We start from the raw sequence: 17,271 nt of genomic DNA on the forward strand, positions 1-17,271 counted from the left end.
TAAAGGGTTGACCAATTAGGTGATCTATAACCTTGGAATGACTTGCTATAAAAAAAATTGGCTAGGTTTAATTAAGTGGTTGATTAGTTAAGTGATTTATAATGGAGTCATGAAAAAATGGGTCTCAGTTTAGAGACCATAACTTTTGATTCCATAGATTTTCATTAGTTTTGGATATGTTAATGGAGGTGAAATGTGCCCAAAATCGTTTGTCAAACTTAAGAACCAAATTTTGATTCAAAAGTTATGAGTCTCTATGTACAAGTCTATAAAAAAATGATAGACTTTAAGTTCATGTTTTCTTTCTAACCTTACAATGGCCCATTATGAGACTCTAGTTGGTTATGAGTGTAGAGTGGACCAATTCGGTGATTTGTAACTCTACAATGACTTTTTATAAGATTTGAGCAAAGGGTTGAGTTATTTGGTGATCTATAATCTCTGAATGGTTTGTTATGAAATTGTGCATAATTTTGATTAAACACTTGACCCTTTCGGTGATTTGTATCTTAAAAATGACCTGTGATGAGATTGTACCTAATTCATAGTCAAATTTTGACTGATTTTTGTATACTTTTAACCTCATAATGGCTTGTAATAACATTTCCATTGATTTTGAGTGAATGGTTGACCGATTTGATGATATATAACTTCATAATGGCTTGTTATGAGATTGTAGCTCATTCTAAATGAATGGTTGATTGATTCAGTGATCTATAACCTCTGAATGACTTGCTATAAAAATTTGGTGAGCTCTGATTGAGTAGTTGATCACTTCAGTTATCTATAATGTTTCATAGAAAAATGGGTCTCGGTGTAGAGACCATAACTTTTGATTCCATCGTTGGATTTTTCTAAGTTTTGGATATGTTGTTAAGGGGGAAATGTGTCTAAAATTGACAATTAGATAATGACCAAATTCTGATTTAAATGTTATGAGTAAAGTATACAAGTCTGTACAAAAAAGACAGAGTTTAAGATCATGTTTTCTTTCTAACCTTAGAATGGCCTATTATGATATTCTTGTTGGATATAAGTGTGGAGTTGACCAATTCAGTGATTTGCTACTCTAGACTAGTCTTATGAGATTTGAGTGAATTGTGAGTGAAGTGTTGAATTGTTCTGTGATCTGTAATCTCAAAATAGTTTCTTATGAGATCGTACTTAATTCTAATTGAATGCTTGACTATTTTGGTGATTTATAGCTAAAGAATAACTCATGATGAGATTGTAGCTAATTCATAGTCAAAGTTTGACCAATTTGTATATTTTTCACCTCATAATGGCTTGTTATAACATTTTAGTTGATTTTGAGTGAAGGGTTGACCAATTCAATATTTTGTAACCTCAAAATGGCTTGTTATGCGATCGTAGATCATTCTGAGTGAAGGATTGATCGATTCAGTGATTTGTAACATTAGAATGACTTGCTATGAAATTTTTGCTGCATCTGATTGAATGGTTGATTAGTTCAATGATTTATAATGGATTCACAAAAAAATGAGCTTTGGTGTAGAGATCATAACTTTAGATTCTATTGTTAGATTTTCATAAGTTTCAGATATGTTGTTGGGGGGAAAAATGTGCCTAAAATTGGCTGTCAGATTTAAGAACCATGTTTAGATTCAAAATTTATGAGTCTCAATGTACAATTATATAAAAAATTGTAGAGTTGAAGATTACACTTTCTTTCTAACCTTAGAATGGCCTATTATACTATTCTATTTGGTTAGGATTGTAGAGTTGACTAATTTAGTGATTTGTAACTCTACAATGACTTGTTATGAGATTTTAGTAAAGAGTTTAGTTGTTCAAATTTATAACCTCTAAATGGTTTGTTATGTAATCATGCCTAATTTTGATTGAACACTTAACTAATTCAATGATCTCAACTTCAAAATTACTTGTGATGAGATTGTAGTCAATTCATAGTCAAAGTTTAATTGATTTCAATAATTCTAACCTCAGAATGGCTTGTAATAACATTTTAGTTAATTTCAAGGGAAGGGTTAACCAATTTGATGATATGTAACCTCAAAATGTATACTATTATAAGATTATAGCTCATTCTATGTGAAAGTTGACCGATTTAGTGATTTGTAAACTCAGAGTGAGTTGCTATTAAATTTTCACTAGTTGTGATTGAGCGGTTGATAAGTTCAACAATCTATAATGGAGTCACAAAAAAATGGGTCTCAATGTAGAGACCATAACTTTTGATTCCACCATTGGATTTTCCTAAGTTGTGGATATGTTGTTGGGGGTGTACTATGCCAAAAATTGATGGTTAAATTTAAGAACCAAGTTATGAGTCTTCGTATGCAAGTCTATACAAAAATGGCAAGTTTAAGATCGTGTTTTCTTTCTAACCTTAGAAACATCTATTATGAGATTCTAGTTGGTTATGAGTGTGGAGTTGAGTCATTCAGTGATTTTTAACTCTAAAATGACTTGTTATGAGATTTGAGTAAATTGTAAGTGAAGGGTTGAGTTATTTGGTGATTTGTAACCTCAAAATGATTTATTATGAGATGGTACCTATATTTTTGATTGAACACTTGACCGGTTCGGTGATCAGTAGCTTAAAAATGACTTGTGATGAGATTGTAGCTAATTCATAGTCAAAGTTTAACCAATTTTGATACTTTTGACCTCAGAATGGCTTGTAATAACATTTTAATTGATTCTAAGTGAAGGGTTAACCAATTCAATGCTATGTAACCTCAAAATGGCTTGTTATGAAATTGTAGCTCATTATGAATGAAGGGTTGACTAATTCGGTTATCTCCTTAGAATGAGTTGCTATGAAAGTTTGGTTGGCTCTGATTGAGTGGTTAATCAATTTAACAATCTTTAATGGAGTCAAGGAAAATGGGCTTGGTGATTTGTAATTCTAAAATGACTTGTGATGAGATTTTAGTGAATTATGAGTGAAGGGTTGAGTTGTTTAGTGATATGTAACCTCATAATGGTTTGTTATGATATGTAACTTCAAAATACGATTGTAGCTCATTCTAGGCAAATGGTTGGCTGATTATGGTGTCTCTAAACTCCATTTGATAAAATTTTGGCCGGCTTTGATTGAACAGTTGAGCAATTCAGTGATCCATAATGGAGTCACCAAAAAATGGGTCTTAGTGCAAAGACCATAACTTTTGATTCTACTGTTGGATTTTCCTAAATTTTAGATATGTTGTTGGGGGTGCCCAAAACTGACCGTCAAATTTAGAAACACGTTTTGATTCAAAATTTATGAGTCTCTATGTACAAGTCTATACAAAAATATGAGAAGTTAAGATTGTGTTTTCTTTCTAAACTTAGAATTATGAGATTCTAGTTGGTTATGAGTGTAGGCCAAATTGGTTCGATGATTTGTAACTCTAGAATAACTTGTTATGAGATTTGAGCAAATTGTGAGTGAAGGGTTGAGTTGTTTGGTGATATGTAACCTCATAATGGTTTGTTATGAGATAATACCTAATTCTGATTGAATGCTTGACCAATTCAGTGATCTATAGCTTAATAATGAATTATGATAAGATGGTAGCCAATTAATAGTCAAATTTTGACCAATTGGATACTTCTAACCTTAGAATTGGCTTGTAATAATATTTTAGTTAATTCTAAGTGAAGGGTTGACCAATTCAATGATATGTAACCTCATAATGTCTTGTTATGAGATTTTACCTCATTTTGAATGAAGAGTTGACCAATCTGGTAATCTGTAACCTTAAAATGACTTGCTCTAAAATTTTGGTTGCCTCTAATTCAGTGGTTGATCAGTTAAGTTATCTATAATGGAGTCAAAAAAATGGGTCTTTGTGTAGAGGTCATATCTTTTTGTTCAACCGTCATTGCATTATCCTAAGTTTGTTGGGGGGTAAAATGTGCCCTCCATCGATGATCAAATTTCAAAACCAAGTTTTGAATCAAAATTTATGGCAGAGTTCAAGATCATGTTTTCTTTCTAACCTTACAATGGCCTTTTACGAGAATCTAGTTGGTTATGAGTGTAGAGTTGTCTGATTCAGTGATTTGTAACTCTAGAATGAATTATTATGAGATTTGAGTCTGAAGCTCAACAATGATTTATAATGAGATTTTAGTTGATTCATAGTTGAAGTTTGACCAATTTGGATGCTTCTAACCTTTGCTTGTAATAACATTTTAGTTGATTTTGACTGAAGGGTTCACTGATTCAATTATATGTAATGTTAGAATGGCTTGTTATGAGATTGTAGCTCATTTTGAGTGAAGGGTTGACCGATTAGGTGATTAATAACCTCAAAATGACTTGCTATAAAATTTTGGTTGGCTCTAATTGAGCGGTTGATTAGTTCAATAATCTAGAGTGGAGTCACAAATAAATGGGTCTCGGTGTAGAAACCATAAATTTTGATTCTATTGTTTTATTTTCCTAAGTTTTAGATATGTTGTGTAGGGGTGAAATGTGCCCAAAATTGACAGTCACATTTGAGAACATAGTTCTAATTCAAAAGCTACGTGTCCCAGTGTAAAAGTCTATACAAAAATGGTAGACTTAAACATCGTGTTTTCTTTCTAACCTTATAATGGCCTATTATGAGATTCTAATTGGTTATGAGTGTAGAGTTGATAGATTCAGTGATTTGTAATTCAAGAATGACTTGTTATGAGATTTGAGAAAATTGTGAGTGAAGGGTTGAGTTGTTTGGTGATCTGTAACCTCATAATAGTTTGTTATGAGATCATATTCAATTATGATTGAATGCTTGACTAGATCAGTAATATGTAGCTTTAAAATGACTTTTGATGATATTGTAGCTGATTCATACTCAAAGTTTGACCAATTTAGATATTTCTAACCTTGAAATGGCTTGTAATAACATTTTTTGTTGATTTTGAGTGAAGGGTTGACCAATTTGATGAAATGTAACCTCATAATGGCTTTTTATGTGATTGTAACTCATTCTAAGTGAAGAGTTGATCAATTCAATGATCTATAACCTTAGAATGACTTGCTATGAAATTATGGTCATCTCTAATTGAGTGATTGATTAGTTCAGTGATTTATAATGAAGTCACAAAAAAATGGTTGTCGGTATAGAGAACATAATTTTTTATTCCACCATTGAATTTTCAAAAGTTTCAGATGTGTTTTTGGGGGGCTAATTGTACCTAAAATCATAGGTCAGATTTAGGAACCAAGATTTGATTCAAAGGTTATGAGTCTTCATGTGCAAATCTATACAAAAAGGGTAGAATTTAAGATTATGTTTTCTTTCTAACCTTAGAATGGCTTGTTATGAGATTCTAGTTGGTTATGAGTGTAGAGTTGACTGCTTCAATAATTTGTAACTCTAGACTAACTTGTTATGAGAATTTAGTGAATTGTGAGTGAAGAGTTGAGTTGTTCCATGATCTATAACATCATAACATTTTTTTATAAGATCATACCTAATTTCAATTGAAAACTTGACTAGTTCAATGATCTATATTACGAATGAAAGAAGGGTCGATCAATTTAGTGATATGTAACCAAAGAATGACTTGCTATAAAATTTTGGCTAGTTCTATTTAAGAAGTTCATTAGTTCAACTATCTATAATGGAGTCACAAAAAAATGGGTCTCAGTGTAGAGACCATACTTTTGATTCCAACGGTTGATTTTCCTAAGTTTTAGATATGTTGTTGGGGTAAGAAAATGGGCCCAAAATTGATAGTCGGGTTTAAGAACCAAGTTCTCATTCAAAAGTTATTTGTCTTTGTGTACAAAATCTATACAAAAATGGTAGAGTTTAAGAATGTGTTTTCTTTCTAACCTTAGGATGGTGTGTTATGAAATTCTAATTGCTTAGGAGTGTAGAGTTGACTAATTCAAGGATTTGTAACCTAGAATGACTTGTTATGAGATTTGAGAGAATTATGAGTGAAGAGTTGAGTTTTTTGGTGATCTGTAACCTTAGAATAGTTTGTTATTTAAATGTACCTATTTTTTATTGAACGCTTGACCAGTTCAGTGATCTATAGCTTAAAATGACTTGTAATGAGATTGTAGTTGATTCATAGTCAAAGTTTGACCAATTTGTATACTTCTAACCTTAGAATGGCTTGTAATAACATTTTAGTTGGTTTCAAGTGAAAGGTTGGCCAATCCAGTGATTTGTAACTTCAAAATGGCTTGTTATGCGATTTTATCTCATTCTAAGTGAAGGGTTGACCAATTTAGTGATTTGTAATGTCAAAATGACTTGCTATGAAATTTTGGCTGCATCTAATTGAACAGTTTATTAGTTCAATGATCTATAGTGGGTCATAAAAAAATTGGTCTTGGTGTACAGACCATAACTTTTGTTTGCACCATTGGATAGTCTTTGTGTACAAGTCTATTGATAATTGCAGAGTTTAATATTTGTTTTGTTTTTAACCTTACAATGACCTATTATGATAGTCTAGTTTATTATGAGTGTAGAATTGACTAATTAGGTGATTTATAATTCTACAATGACTTGTCATGATATTTGAGAGAACGGTTGAGTTGTTTTGTGATATCTTGATGGTTTTTTGTCAGATCATGTTTAATTCCAATTGAACACTTGACTACTTCAATGATCTCTAGCTTCAAGATTACTTGTGATGAGATTGTAACCAATTCATATTTAAAGTTTGACTAATTTAGATACTTCTAAGATCATAATGACTTGCTATGAAATTTTGGCTAGCTTTGGTTGAATGGTTGATCAGTTGAACGATCTATAATGGAATCATGGGATAAATGGGATCTCGGTGTAGAGACCATAACTTTTTATTAAACCATTGGATTTTTTTAAGTTTTAGATATGTTATTAAGGGGCAAAATGTGCCAAAAATTGATGGTCAAATTTAAGAACCAAATTTTGATTCAAAAGTTGAGTCTCTGTGTATAGGTCTATACAAAAATGAGATATTGTACCTAATTCCCTTTCAAAACTTGACCAATTCTTGATCTATAGCTTAAAAAGGACTCATTATGAGATTGTAGTAAATTCATAGTCAAAGTTTAACCAATTTAGATACTTCTAACCTCAGAATGGCTTGTAATAACATTTTAGTATATTTTAAGTGAAGGGTTGAGCAATTAGATGATATATAACCTTAGAATGGCTTGTTATGATATTGTAGCTCATTCTGAGGGCCTTGGTTGACTAATTTGGTGATCTAGAACCTCATAATGACTTGCTATGAAATTTTGCCAAGCTTTGATTGAGCAGTTCATTAGTTCAACGATCTGTAATGGAGTTATAGAAGAATGGGTCTCGATGTAGAGACTGTAACATTTGATTCCTCTGTTGGATTTTCCTAAGTTTAGGATATATTGTTGGGGGGTGAAATGTTCCTAAAATTGATCGTCAAATTTATGAACCATGTTCTGATTCAAAAGTAATTAGTTTATAGAAAAATGATAGAGTTTAAGATCATATTTTCTTTCTAACCTTAGAATGGCTTGTTATCATATTTTAGTTGGTTATGAGGGTAGAGTTGACTAATTAGGTAATTTGTAACTCTAAAAATGACTTGTTATGAAATTTGAGCGAAGGTTTGAGTTGTTTGGTGATACTTAATCTCTAAATGGTTTTGCTATGAGATTGTGTTTAATTCTGATTGAATGCTTGACTGGTTGAGTGATCTCTAGCTTTAAATTTACTTGTGATGCGATTGTAACAAATTCATAGTCAATGTTTAACTAATTTAGATACTTCTAAACTCATAATGACTTGCTATAAAATTTTGATCAGCTTTGATTGAATGGTTGATCAAGTTGGCAATCTATAATAGAATCATGGAAAAATGGGATCTCGGTGTAGAGACAATATCTTTTGATTCCATCATTGGATTTTCCTAAGTTTCAGATATGTTGTCCGGGGGCAAAATGCATAAAAAATTGATGGTCAAATTTAAGAACCAAGTTTTGATTCAAAATTTATGAGTCTCAGTGAACAAGTCTATACAAAAATGGCAAAATTTGAGATCGTGTTTTCTTTCTAACCTTAGAATGGTCTGTTATAGGATTCTAGTTGGTTATGAGTGTAGAGTTGATTGATTTGATGATTTTTAACTATAGAATGACTTGATATGAGATTTTAGTGAATTATGAGTGAAGGGTCTTCAATGATCTATAACCTTAGATTGTTATGAGATCATACCTAATTCTTATTGAACACTTGACCGATTCGGTGATCTTTAGCTTAAAATTGACTTGTGATTTGATAGTCAAACTTGGACATATTTGCATACTTCTAACCTTAGGATGGCTTTTAATAACATTGTAGTTGATTTCAAGTAAAGAGCTGGCTGATTTGATGATATGTAACCTCATAATGGCTTGTTATGAGATTGTGACTCATTCTAAGCGAAGGGTTTTCCAATTAGGCTATCTGTAACCTTAGATTGACTTGCTATAAAATTTTGGTTGGCTTTGATTGAATGGTTGATTAGTTCAGTGATCTATAATGGAGCTACAAAAAAATGGGTCTAAGTGTAGAGACCATAACTTTTGATTCTACCATTGGATTTTCTTAAGTTTCAAATATGTTGTTGGGGAAAGAAATGTGCCCAAAATTGATTGTCAAATTTAAGAACCAAGTTATCATTCAAATGTTATGGGTCTCCTGAACAAGTCTACACAAAAATTATGGAGTTTAAGATAGTGTTTTCTTTCTATCCTTAGAATGGTCTGCTATGAGATTCTAGTTGGTTATGAGTGTAGATTTGACTAATTCAATGATTCATAACTCTAGAATGACTTGTTATGAAATTTGAGCGAATTGTGAGTGAATGGTTGAGTTGTTCAATGATCTATAACCTCATAATGGTTATTTCTAATACCTAATTATGATTGAACACTTGATAGGTTTGATGACCTGCACCTTTAAAATGACTTGTGATAAGATTATAGTTGATTCATAGTCAAAGTTTGACCAATTTGTATACTTCTAACCTCAAAATGGGTTGTAATAACATTTTACTTGATTCAGAGTGAAGGGTTGATTGATTTGATGATATGTAACCTCAGAATGGCTTGTTATGAGATTATAGCTCATTCTTAGTGAAGGGTTGACTGATTCGGTGATTTGAAACCTCAAAATGACTTGTTATAAAATTTTGGCTGGCTCTGATTGAGCAGTTGATCAATTCAACAATGTTTAATGGAGTCAAAGAAAAATGGGTCTTGGTGTAGGGACCATAACTTTTGATTCCACTGTTGGATTTTCCTAAGTTTATTATTTGTAACTCAAGAATGACTTGTTAAGAGATTTGAGCAAATTATAAGTCAAGGGTTGAGTTGTTCGATTATCTATAACATAATTTTGATTGAACACCTGGCCGATTCGATGCTTTTATTGAATGCTTGACTGATTAAGTGATCTCCAACTTTAAAATGACTTGTGATGAGATTATAGCCTCTTCATCATCAAAGTTTGACATATTTGGATTTTTTTAACCTCATATTGGCTTGTAATAACATTTTAGTTGATTCTAAATGAAGGCTTGACTAATTCGATGATATGTAACCTCAAAATGGCTTGTTATGAGATTATAATAAAAAAATTGTGAAGGGTTGACAAATTTGGTTATTTATAACCTCATAATGACTTGCTATGAAATTTTGGCTAACTTTGATTGAATGACTAATCAGTTCAGTGATCTTTTTGAGTCATAAAAAAATTGGGTCTCAGAGTAGAGACTGTAAAAATTCCACAATTGTATTTTTGCTAAGTTTTAGATATGTTGTTGGGGGTAAAATGAGCCCAAAATTGGCAACTACATTTATGAACCAAGTTCTGATTCAAAAGTGATGAGTCTTCGTGTACAAGTCTATAGAAAAATGGCAGAGTTCAAGATCATGTTTTCTTTCTAACATTAGAATGGCTGTTTGTGAGATTCCAATTGGTATGAGAGCATAGTTGACTGATTTGGTGATTTCTAATTCTAAAATGACTTGTTATGAGATTTGAGAGAATTTTGAGTAAAGTGTTGAGTTTTTTGGTGATCTAAAACCTTAGACTAATTTATTATGAGATCATACCTATTTTTGACTAAATGCTTGACCGATTCAAGGATCTATAGCTCAAAAATTACGTGTGATGAGATTTTGGCTGATTCATATTCAAATTTTGACCAATTTGGATACTTCTAACCTTAGAATGGTTGTAATAATATTTTAGTTGATTGTAGGTTTGATGATATGTAGCCACAACATGGCTTGTTATGAGATTGTAGCTCATTTTGAGCGAAAGGGTTGACTAATTCGATGATTTGTAACATGAGAATGACTTGCTATGAAAATTTTTCCAGCTCTAATTAAGTAGTTGATCACTTCAGTGATCTATAATGGAGTTATAGAAAAATGGGTCTCAGTGTAGAGACCATAACTTTTGATTCCATTGTTGAATTTTTCTAAGTTTCAGATGTGTTGTTGGGGGATGAAATGTGCACAAAATTGATAGTTAGATTTAAGAACTAGGTTTTGATTCAAAATTTATGAGTCCATGTCTTCAAGTCTATAAAAAAATGGCAGAGTTAAAATCATACCTAGTTTTGATTAAACGCTTGATTGGATCGATAACTTAAAAATGACCTCAAAATGACTTATTATGAGATTGTAGCTCATTCTGAGCAAAGGGTTGACTAATACAATGATCTACCTCACAATAACTTGTTATGAAATTTTGGTTAGCTATGATGTAGCAATTGATCAGTTCAATGATCTATAATGGAGTCACTGAAAAAAGGGTCTCGGTGTAGAGACCATTACTTTTGATTCCACGGTTGGATTTTTCTAAGTTTTAGATATGTGGTTGGATGGAAAAATGTTTCCAAAATCAACGATAAGATTTAAGAACCAAGTTTGGATTCAAAACTTACGAGTCACCATGTACAAGTCTATACAAAAATGACATATTTTAAGATTGTGTTTTCTTTCAAACCTTATAATGGCCTCTTATGAGATTCTTGTTCATTATGAGTGTAGGGTTTACTAACGTGGTGATTTGTAACTATAGAATGACTTGTTATGATATTGAGTGAATTGTGAGTCAAGGGTTGAGTTATTTGGTGATCTATAACCTTAGAATGGCTTTTTATGAGATTATAGCTCATTCTGAGTGAAGGGTTGATCAATTCGATGATCTGTAACCTCATAATGACTTGCAATACCATTTTAGTTGATTTTGAGTAAAGGGATAACTGACTCAATGATATATAAACTCATAATGGCTTGCTATTAAATTGTTACTCATTCTAGGCAAAGAGTTGACTAATTTGAATCTATAACCTCAGATTGATTTTCTATGACATTTTGTCCAACTCTAATTGAACAGTTTATCAATTCAGCGATCTATAATTGAATTAAAAAAAACTAGGTCTTAGTTTACAAATCATAACTTTTGATTCAATTGTTGGATTTTCCTAAGTTACAGATATGTTGTTAGGGGTGTGAAATGTGCTCAAAATCAATTGTCAGATCAAAGAACCAAGTTATGATTCAAAGTTTATGAATTTTTGTATACATACAAAAAATGACATAGTTTAAGGTTGTGTTTTTTTTCTAACTTTAGAATGGCATGTTATGATATTCTAGTTGGTTATGAGTGTAGAGTTGATGGATTTGATAATTTGTAACTCTAGAATGACTTGTTATAATATTTGAACAAATTGTGAGTGAAGGGTAGAGTTGTATTTTCCTAAGTTTTCAAAGTTTTTGATACATTGTTGGGGAGAAAAATGTCCCCAAAATTGACAGTCAGATTTAAGAACCAATTTTTTAATCAAAAGTTATGAGTCTTTGTGTACAAGTCCATACAAACCTTGTAGAGTTTAAGATCATGTTTTCATTCTAACCTTAGAATGGCCTATTATGAGATTCTAGATAGTTATAATTGCAGAGTTGACTGATTCAATGATTTGTAACTCCAAAATGTCTTGTTATGAAATTTGAGTGAATTGTGAGCGAAGGGTTTGAGTTGTTCAGTGAGATGATACTATAGCCAATTCATAGTCAAAGTTTGACTGATTTGGGTACTTGTAACCTCATAATGACTTGTAATAATATTTTAGTTGATTCTAAGTGAAGCATTGACTGATTCAATAATATATAACCTAATAATAGGTTGTTATGTGGTTGTAGCTCATTTTAAATGAAGGGTTAACCAATTCGGTGATCTGTAACCTAAGAATGACTTGCTATAAAAATTTGGTCAGCTCTAATTGAGTGGTTGAGCACTTCAGCTATCTATAGTGTTTCACAAAAAAATGGGTCTTGGTGTAGAGATCATAACTTTTGATTCCACTTTTGAATTTTTCTAAGTTTTGGATATGTTATTAGGGGACAAATTCTGCACAAAATTGAAAGTTAGATTTAAGAATAAAATTTTGATTCAAAAGATATAAGTCTTCATGTACAAAGTTATAGAAAAATGGTAGAGTTTAATATTATGTTTTGTTTCTAACCACACAATGGCCTATTATGAGATTCTATATGGTTATGCGTGTAGAGTTGATAGAGTCTATGATTTGTAACTCTTGAATGACTTTTTATGAAATTTGAGTGAATTGTGAGTGAAGGGTTGATTTGTTCAGTGATATGTAACTTTAGAATGGTTTTTTATGAGATCATACCTGATTCTAATTGAATGCTCTATTGTTTTGGTGATATGTAGTTCAAAAATAACTTGTGATGATATTATAGTTGATTCATAGTCAAAATTTGATCAATTTAGATATTTCTAACCTCAGAATTACTTGTAACTACATTTTAGTTGATTCTTAGTGAAGGGTTAACTGATTTGATGATATCTAACCTCAAAATGGCTTGTTATGAGATTATAGGTCACTCTAAGTGAAGAGTTCATCTGTAACCTTAGAATGACTTGCTATGAAATTTTGCCCAGCTCTAATTGAGCGGTTCATCAGTTCAACAATCTATAATGAGTCATAGAAAAATGAGTCTCAGTTCTAGACCATAATTTTTTATTCCACTATTGGATTTTCCTAGGTTTTAGAGATATTGTTGGGAGGCAAATCTACCCAAAATCGATAGTCAGATTTAAGAACCAAAATCTGATTCAAAAATTATGAGTCTCTGTACAATTCTATACAAAAATGATAAAGTTTAAGATTGTGTTTCCTTTTTAACCTTAGAATGGTTTGGTATGAGATTCTAGTTGGTTATGAGTATAGAGTTAGTTGATTCAGTGATTTGTAACTCTAGAATGACTTGTTATGAGATTTGAGCAAATTGTGAGTGAAGGGTTGATTTGTTCGGTAACTTGTAACCTTGGAATGGTTTTTTATGAAATCTACCTAATTCTAATTAAACGCTTGACTAGTTTAGTCATCTATAGCTTAAAAATGACTTGTGATGAGATTGTAGTCAATTCATAGTCAAATTTTGATCAATTTAGATATTTCTAACCTTAGAATGGTGTTTAATAACATTTTAGTTGATTTTGAGTGAAGGGTTGACCGATTTAATGATATGAAACATCAGAATGGCTTGTTATGAGATTGTAACTCATTCTAAGTTAAGATTTGAATGATTGGGTGATCTATAACCTTAGAATGACTTGCTATAAAATTTTGGCCAACTCTAATCTGTAACCTTAGAATGACTTGCTATAAAATTTAAGAACTTTAGAATGGCTTGTAATTAGATTGTATCTCAATTAGAGTAAAGGGTTACTCATTTGACAATCTATAACCTTAGAATAACTTACAAATAAATTTTAACTGACTTTGATTGAGTTGTTGACTAGTTTAACGATATACAATGGAGTCACAAAAAAATGGGTCTCGATGTAGAGACCATAACTTTTGTTTGAACCTTGGATTTTCTTAAGTTTTAGACATGTTGTTGGGGGCAAAATGTGCCCAATATTAAGTCTATTAAAAAATGATAGAGTTTAAGATCATGTTTCCCTTCTAAGTTTAGAATAGCTTGTTATAAGATTCTAGTTGGTTATGAGTCTAGAGTTGACTGATTCAGTGATTTTGTAACTCTGAATGACTTGTTATGAGGTTTGAGAAAATTTCGAGTGAAGAACTGAGTTGTTTGGTGATTTGTAACCTCATAATGGTTTGTTATGAGATTGTAACTAATTATGATTGAATGCTTGACTAGTTCGGTGACCTATAGCTTAAAAATGACTTCACATAAGATTGTAGCTGATTCATATCTAAGTTTTACTGATTTTGATATTTCTAACATCAAAATGGTTTGTAATAACATTTTAGTTGATTCTGAGCGAAGCATTCACTAATTCCATGATATGTAACCTCAGAATGGCTTGTTATGAGATTATAGCTCATTCTGAGTGAAGGGTTTACCAATTCGATCATCTATAACATTAGAATGACTTGCTATAAAATTATAGTTGTCTCTAATTAAGTAGTTGATCAGTTCAAAAATGTCTAATGGAGTCACACAAAAATGAGTCTTAATGTAGAGACCATAACTTTTGATTCCACCCTTGGATTTGCCTATGTTTTGGATATGTTGTTTGGGGGTGTAATGTGCCCAAAATCAATAATTAGATTTGGGAACCAAGTTCTAATGCAAATGTTATGAGTCTCTATATACAATTTTATACAAAACTAATAGAGTTTAAGAGCATGTTTTCTTTCTAAAAGTGGCCTATTATGAGACTCTACTTGGTTATGAGTGTAGGTTGATTGATTCAGTCTATGATGAGATCGTACCCAATTCTGATTGAATGCTCGATCAGTTCAGTGATCTATAGCCTAAAAATGACATGTGATAAGATTATAGGTGATTAACAGTCAAAGTTTGACCAATTTGGATACTTTTAATGTTAGAATGGCTTGTAATAATATTTTGTGAAGGGTTGACCAATTTGATGATATGTAACCTCATAATGACTTGTTATGAGATTATAGCTCATTCTTGTTGACATATCAATCAAGTTTGTTATTAGTGACACACACTTATTCAGATTTTAAATAGTTATTGAGCTCATTGTATAGTTAATAGTGTTTTCCAGGCATTTTATTTGTTGCTAATTTTTACAGTTGCTACCAAGTTCTTTCAAAAAAATTCAGTGCTTATTGAGCAGTTATAATTGTAGTGAAGATAAGAAGTGTAAACCATACATCTCAATGTATGTTGAGTTTACCAATACAAATTGAGTTGTGCAATATTCACCGAGTTCACAGTTTATGTGATGCGAGTCTAGTGTTAATTGAGCTACTCAGTGTTAACCAAGTGACTTAGTTTATACTGAGCTTGAAGTGATAGTGTTTACTGAGCTATGCAGTGGTAAACAAGTGATTCAGTTAATATGATGAGTTTCATTGTATCTATTGAGTCACTAGTGCAGACTAAGTTCAAGACTACTTGGAAGTGATTTATATGGATCAAGCTTCTATGTCTACTTAGTGCATGGCAATGTCGAGCATTGATAGTGGATGTCGAGTATTGAAACCTCACCAAGTCAATCCTCAGAACTCGAGTGTCTTCATTTGGGTCGACTTTGAAATAAATATTTGTGTAAATTTGTATTGTGGCTGACTTTGTAATTTGTATAATTGGATTGGTATATATGTAGTGTATTGTATCATATCCAAGCATGAAAAAGAGTGAGAAAGTATGAATGAAAATGCAATGTAATCAAATATAATTAGAGAAGAGTAGAAAGAGAAAATTACAAAGACTACAGTAGTATAAGGAGTAGTGAAGACATATCTATCACAGCAAGGTGATTAGTACATAAAGAAATCTCATTCAGAAAACCAAGTTACAGATCAAAGATCGGCTATTGCTTCATCCTAACAAGTGGATCAGTCAAATCCTTCAACAAGGTAGACCTGACAGTCTTTTACAAATCTCTTTATTGAGTGCATACTTTATTGTATGTTTGTAAATCCTTTCACAAGGTGGACCTAGCAATCCTTATTGCTCCTAATAGGGTAGATCATTAGACGTGATCAGTGTAAGCCTTAATAGGCCAACTTTATGCTGTAGTAGTAAAGCTTATGGGTATCATCCCCACCCCAGTTTTACTTTCTATTTGGAAGGTTTCTGGGTCACCAAATCTTTGTGTCATAGTGTTATGAATGCTTTCATATTTTCAATTTCTTATGCATGTAATTAGATCCAATTGGATTAAATGCTAATTGGATTGTTGGATTATGAGTTGAAATTGTAAAAGTTTTAGAAGTTACTGATTCACCCCTCCCCTCTTAGTAACTTAGCATAGTCTAGAATATTTCCAACAATTGGTATCAAAGCTTTGTGGTTCTCAGGAGAAAGTTTAATAGCTTAAGCAAAGATCAAGGCCATGGAGATATTCAAACTTGACAAAGCTATTGACAATGAAAAGCTAGGTTTGGAAATGGTTATTGCCTAACTCAAGAAACCAAAGAAGCAACTCTCTCAATCCCTTAAAAAAAAAAAAAAAGAACTTGCAACTCAAATGAATGATCATCTCTACTTTGAAGAAAGAATTGAAGACCTTCATTCAAACAATTCAAATAAAGCCAATAAAGCAATCAAAGAACTCCTAGAAAAGAATGGTTCCTTATAAGAAGAAGTAAGAAAACTAAGAAGAGAATAAGAAATTTAGTCAGTAAGGCTATGTGAAGTCATAGAGCAGAAAAATAAAATAAAAGAAGAGATAGAAGGAAAGTATAATGAAATTTAGAACCAATCCCCTTAGCAAGCAAACCTTATTGGTCAGCTCTCCAATGAAAATGAGGAAATCATGAGTCTAAGATTTGAAAATGAAAGATTACAAAATGATCTAAACTCTAAAAGAAAAATCAATGAAAGAATGATGAAATCCCAAGTAAACGTGAATGAATTGAATGAGAAAAATCTCTATAGACAAAAAGGAAAAGTAGGAATTGGATATACAGAAGAAGGAGAGCAAGGAGCTTAAAAGAATCAAAAACTTACTTGTAATCACTGTGGTAAGATAAGTCATACTTCAAACAAATGTTGGAGCAATGAAAATGAAAAATTCAATGGGAAGTACTACAATTGTAATTAGCATGGTCATAAGGCTAATGAATGCAAAGAGAAACCAAGATTTGAAGAAAAATGTCACAAATGCAAGAAACATGGACACAAGTCATTAGAATGCAAAACCAAGATATTGAATTTAGTAGAGTAGATTGTGAAAACCATATTTGGTTGGGACTACAACACCTGGTGTAGACATCATTATTGTGGAGAATTTGGACACATTGAAATGAATTGTGTAAAGCATCATTTGAGGAAAAAAGATACTACTAAAA

The sequence above is a fragment of the Cupressus sempervirens genome, chromosome 1 (genome assembly GCF_028749045.1).
Source record: "Cupressus sempervirens isolate cs-2001-9-10 chromosome 1, ASM2874904v1, whole genome shotgun sequence".
Taxonomy (NCBI): domain Eukaryota; kingdom Viridiplantae; phylum Streptophyta; class Pinopsida; order Cupressales; family Cupressaceae; genus Cupressus; species Cupressus sempervirens.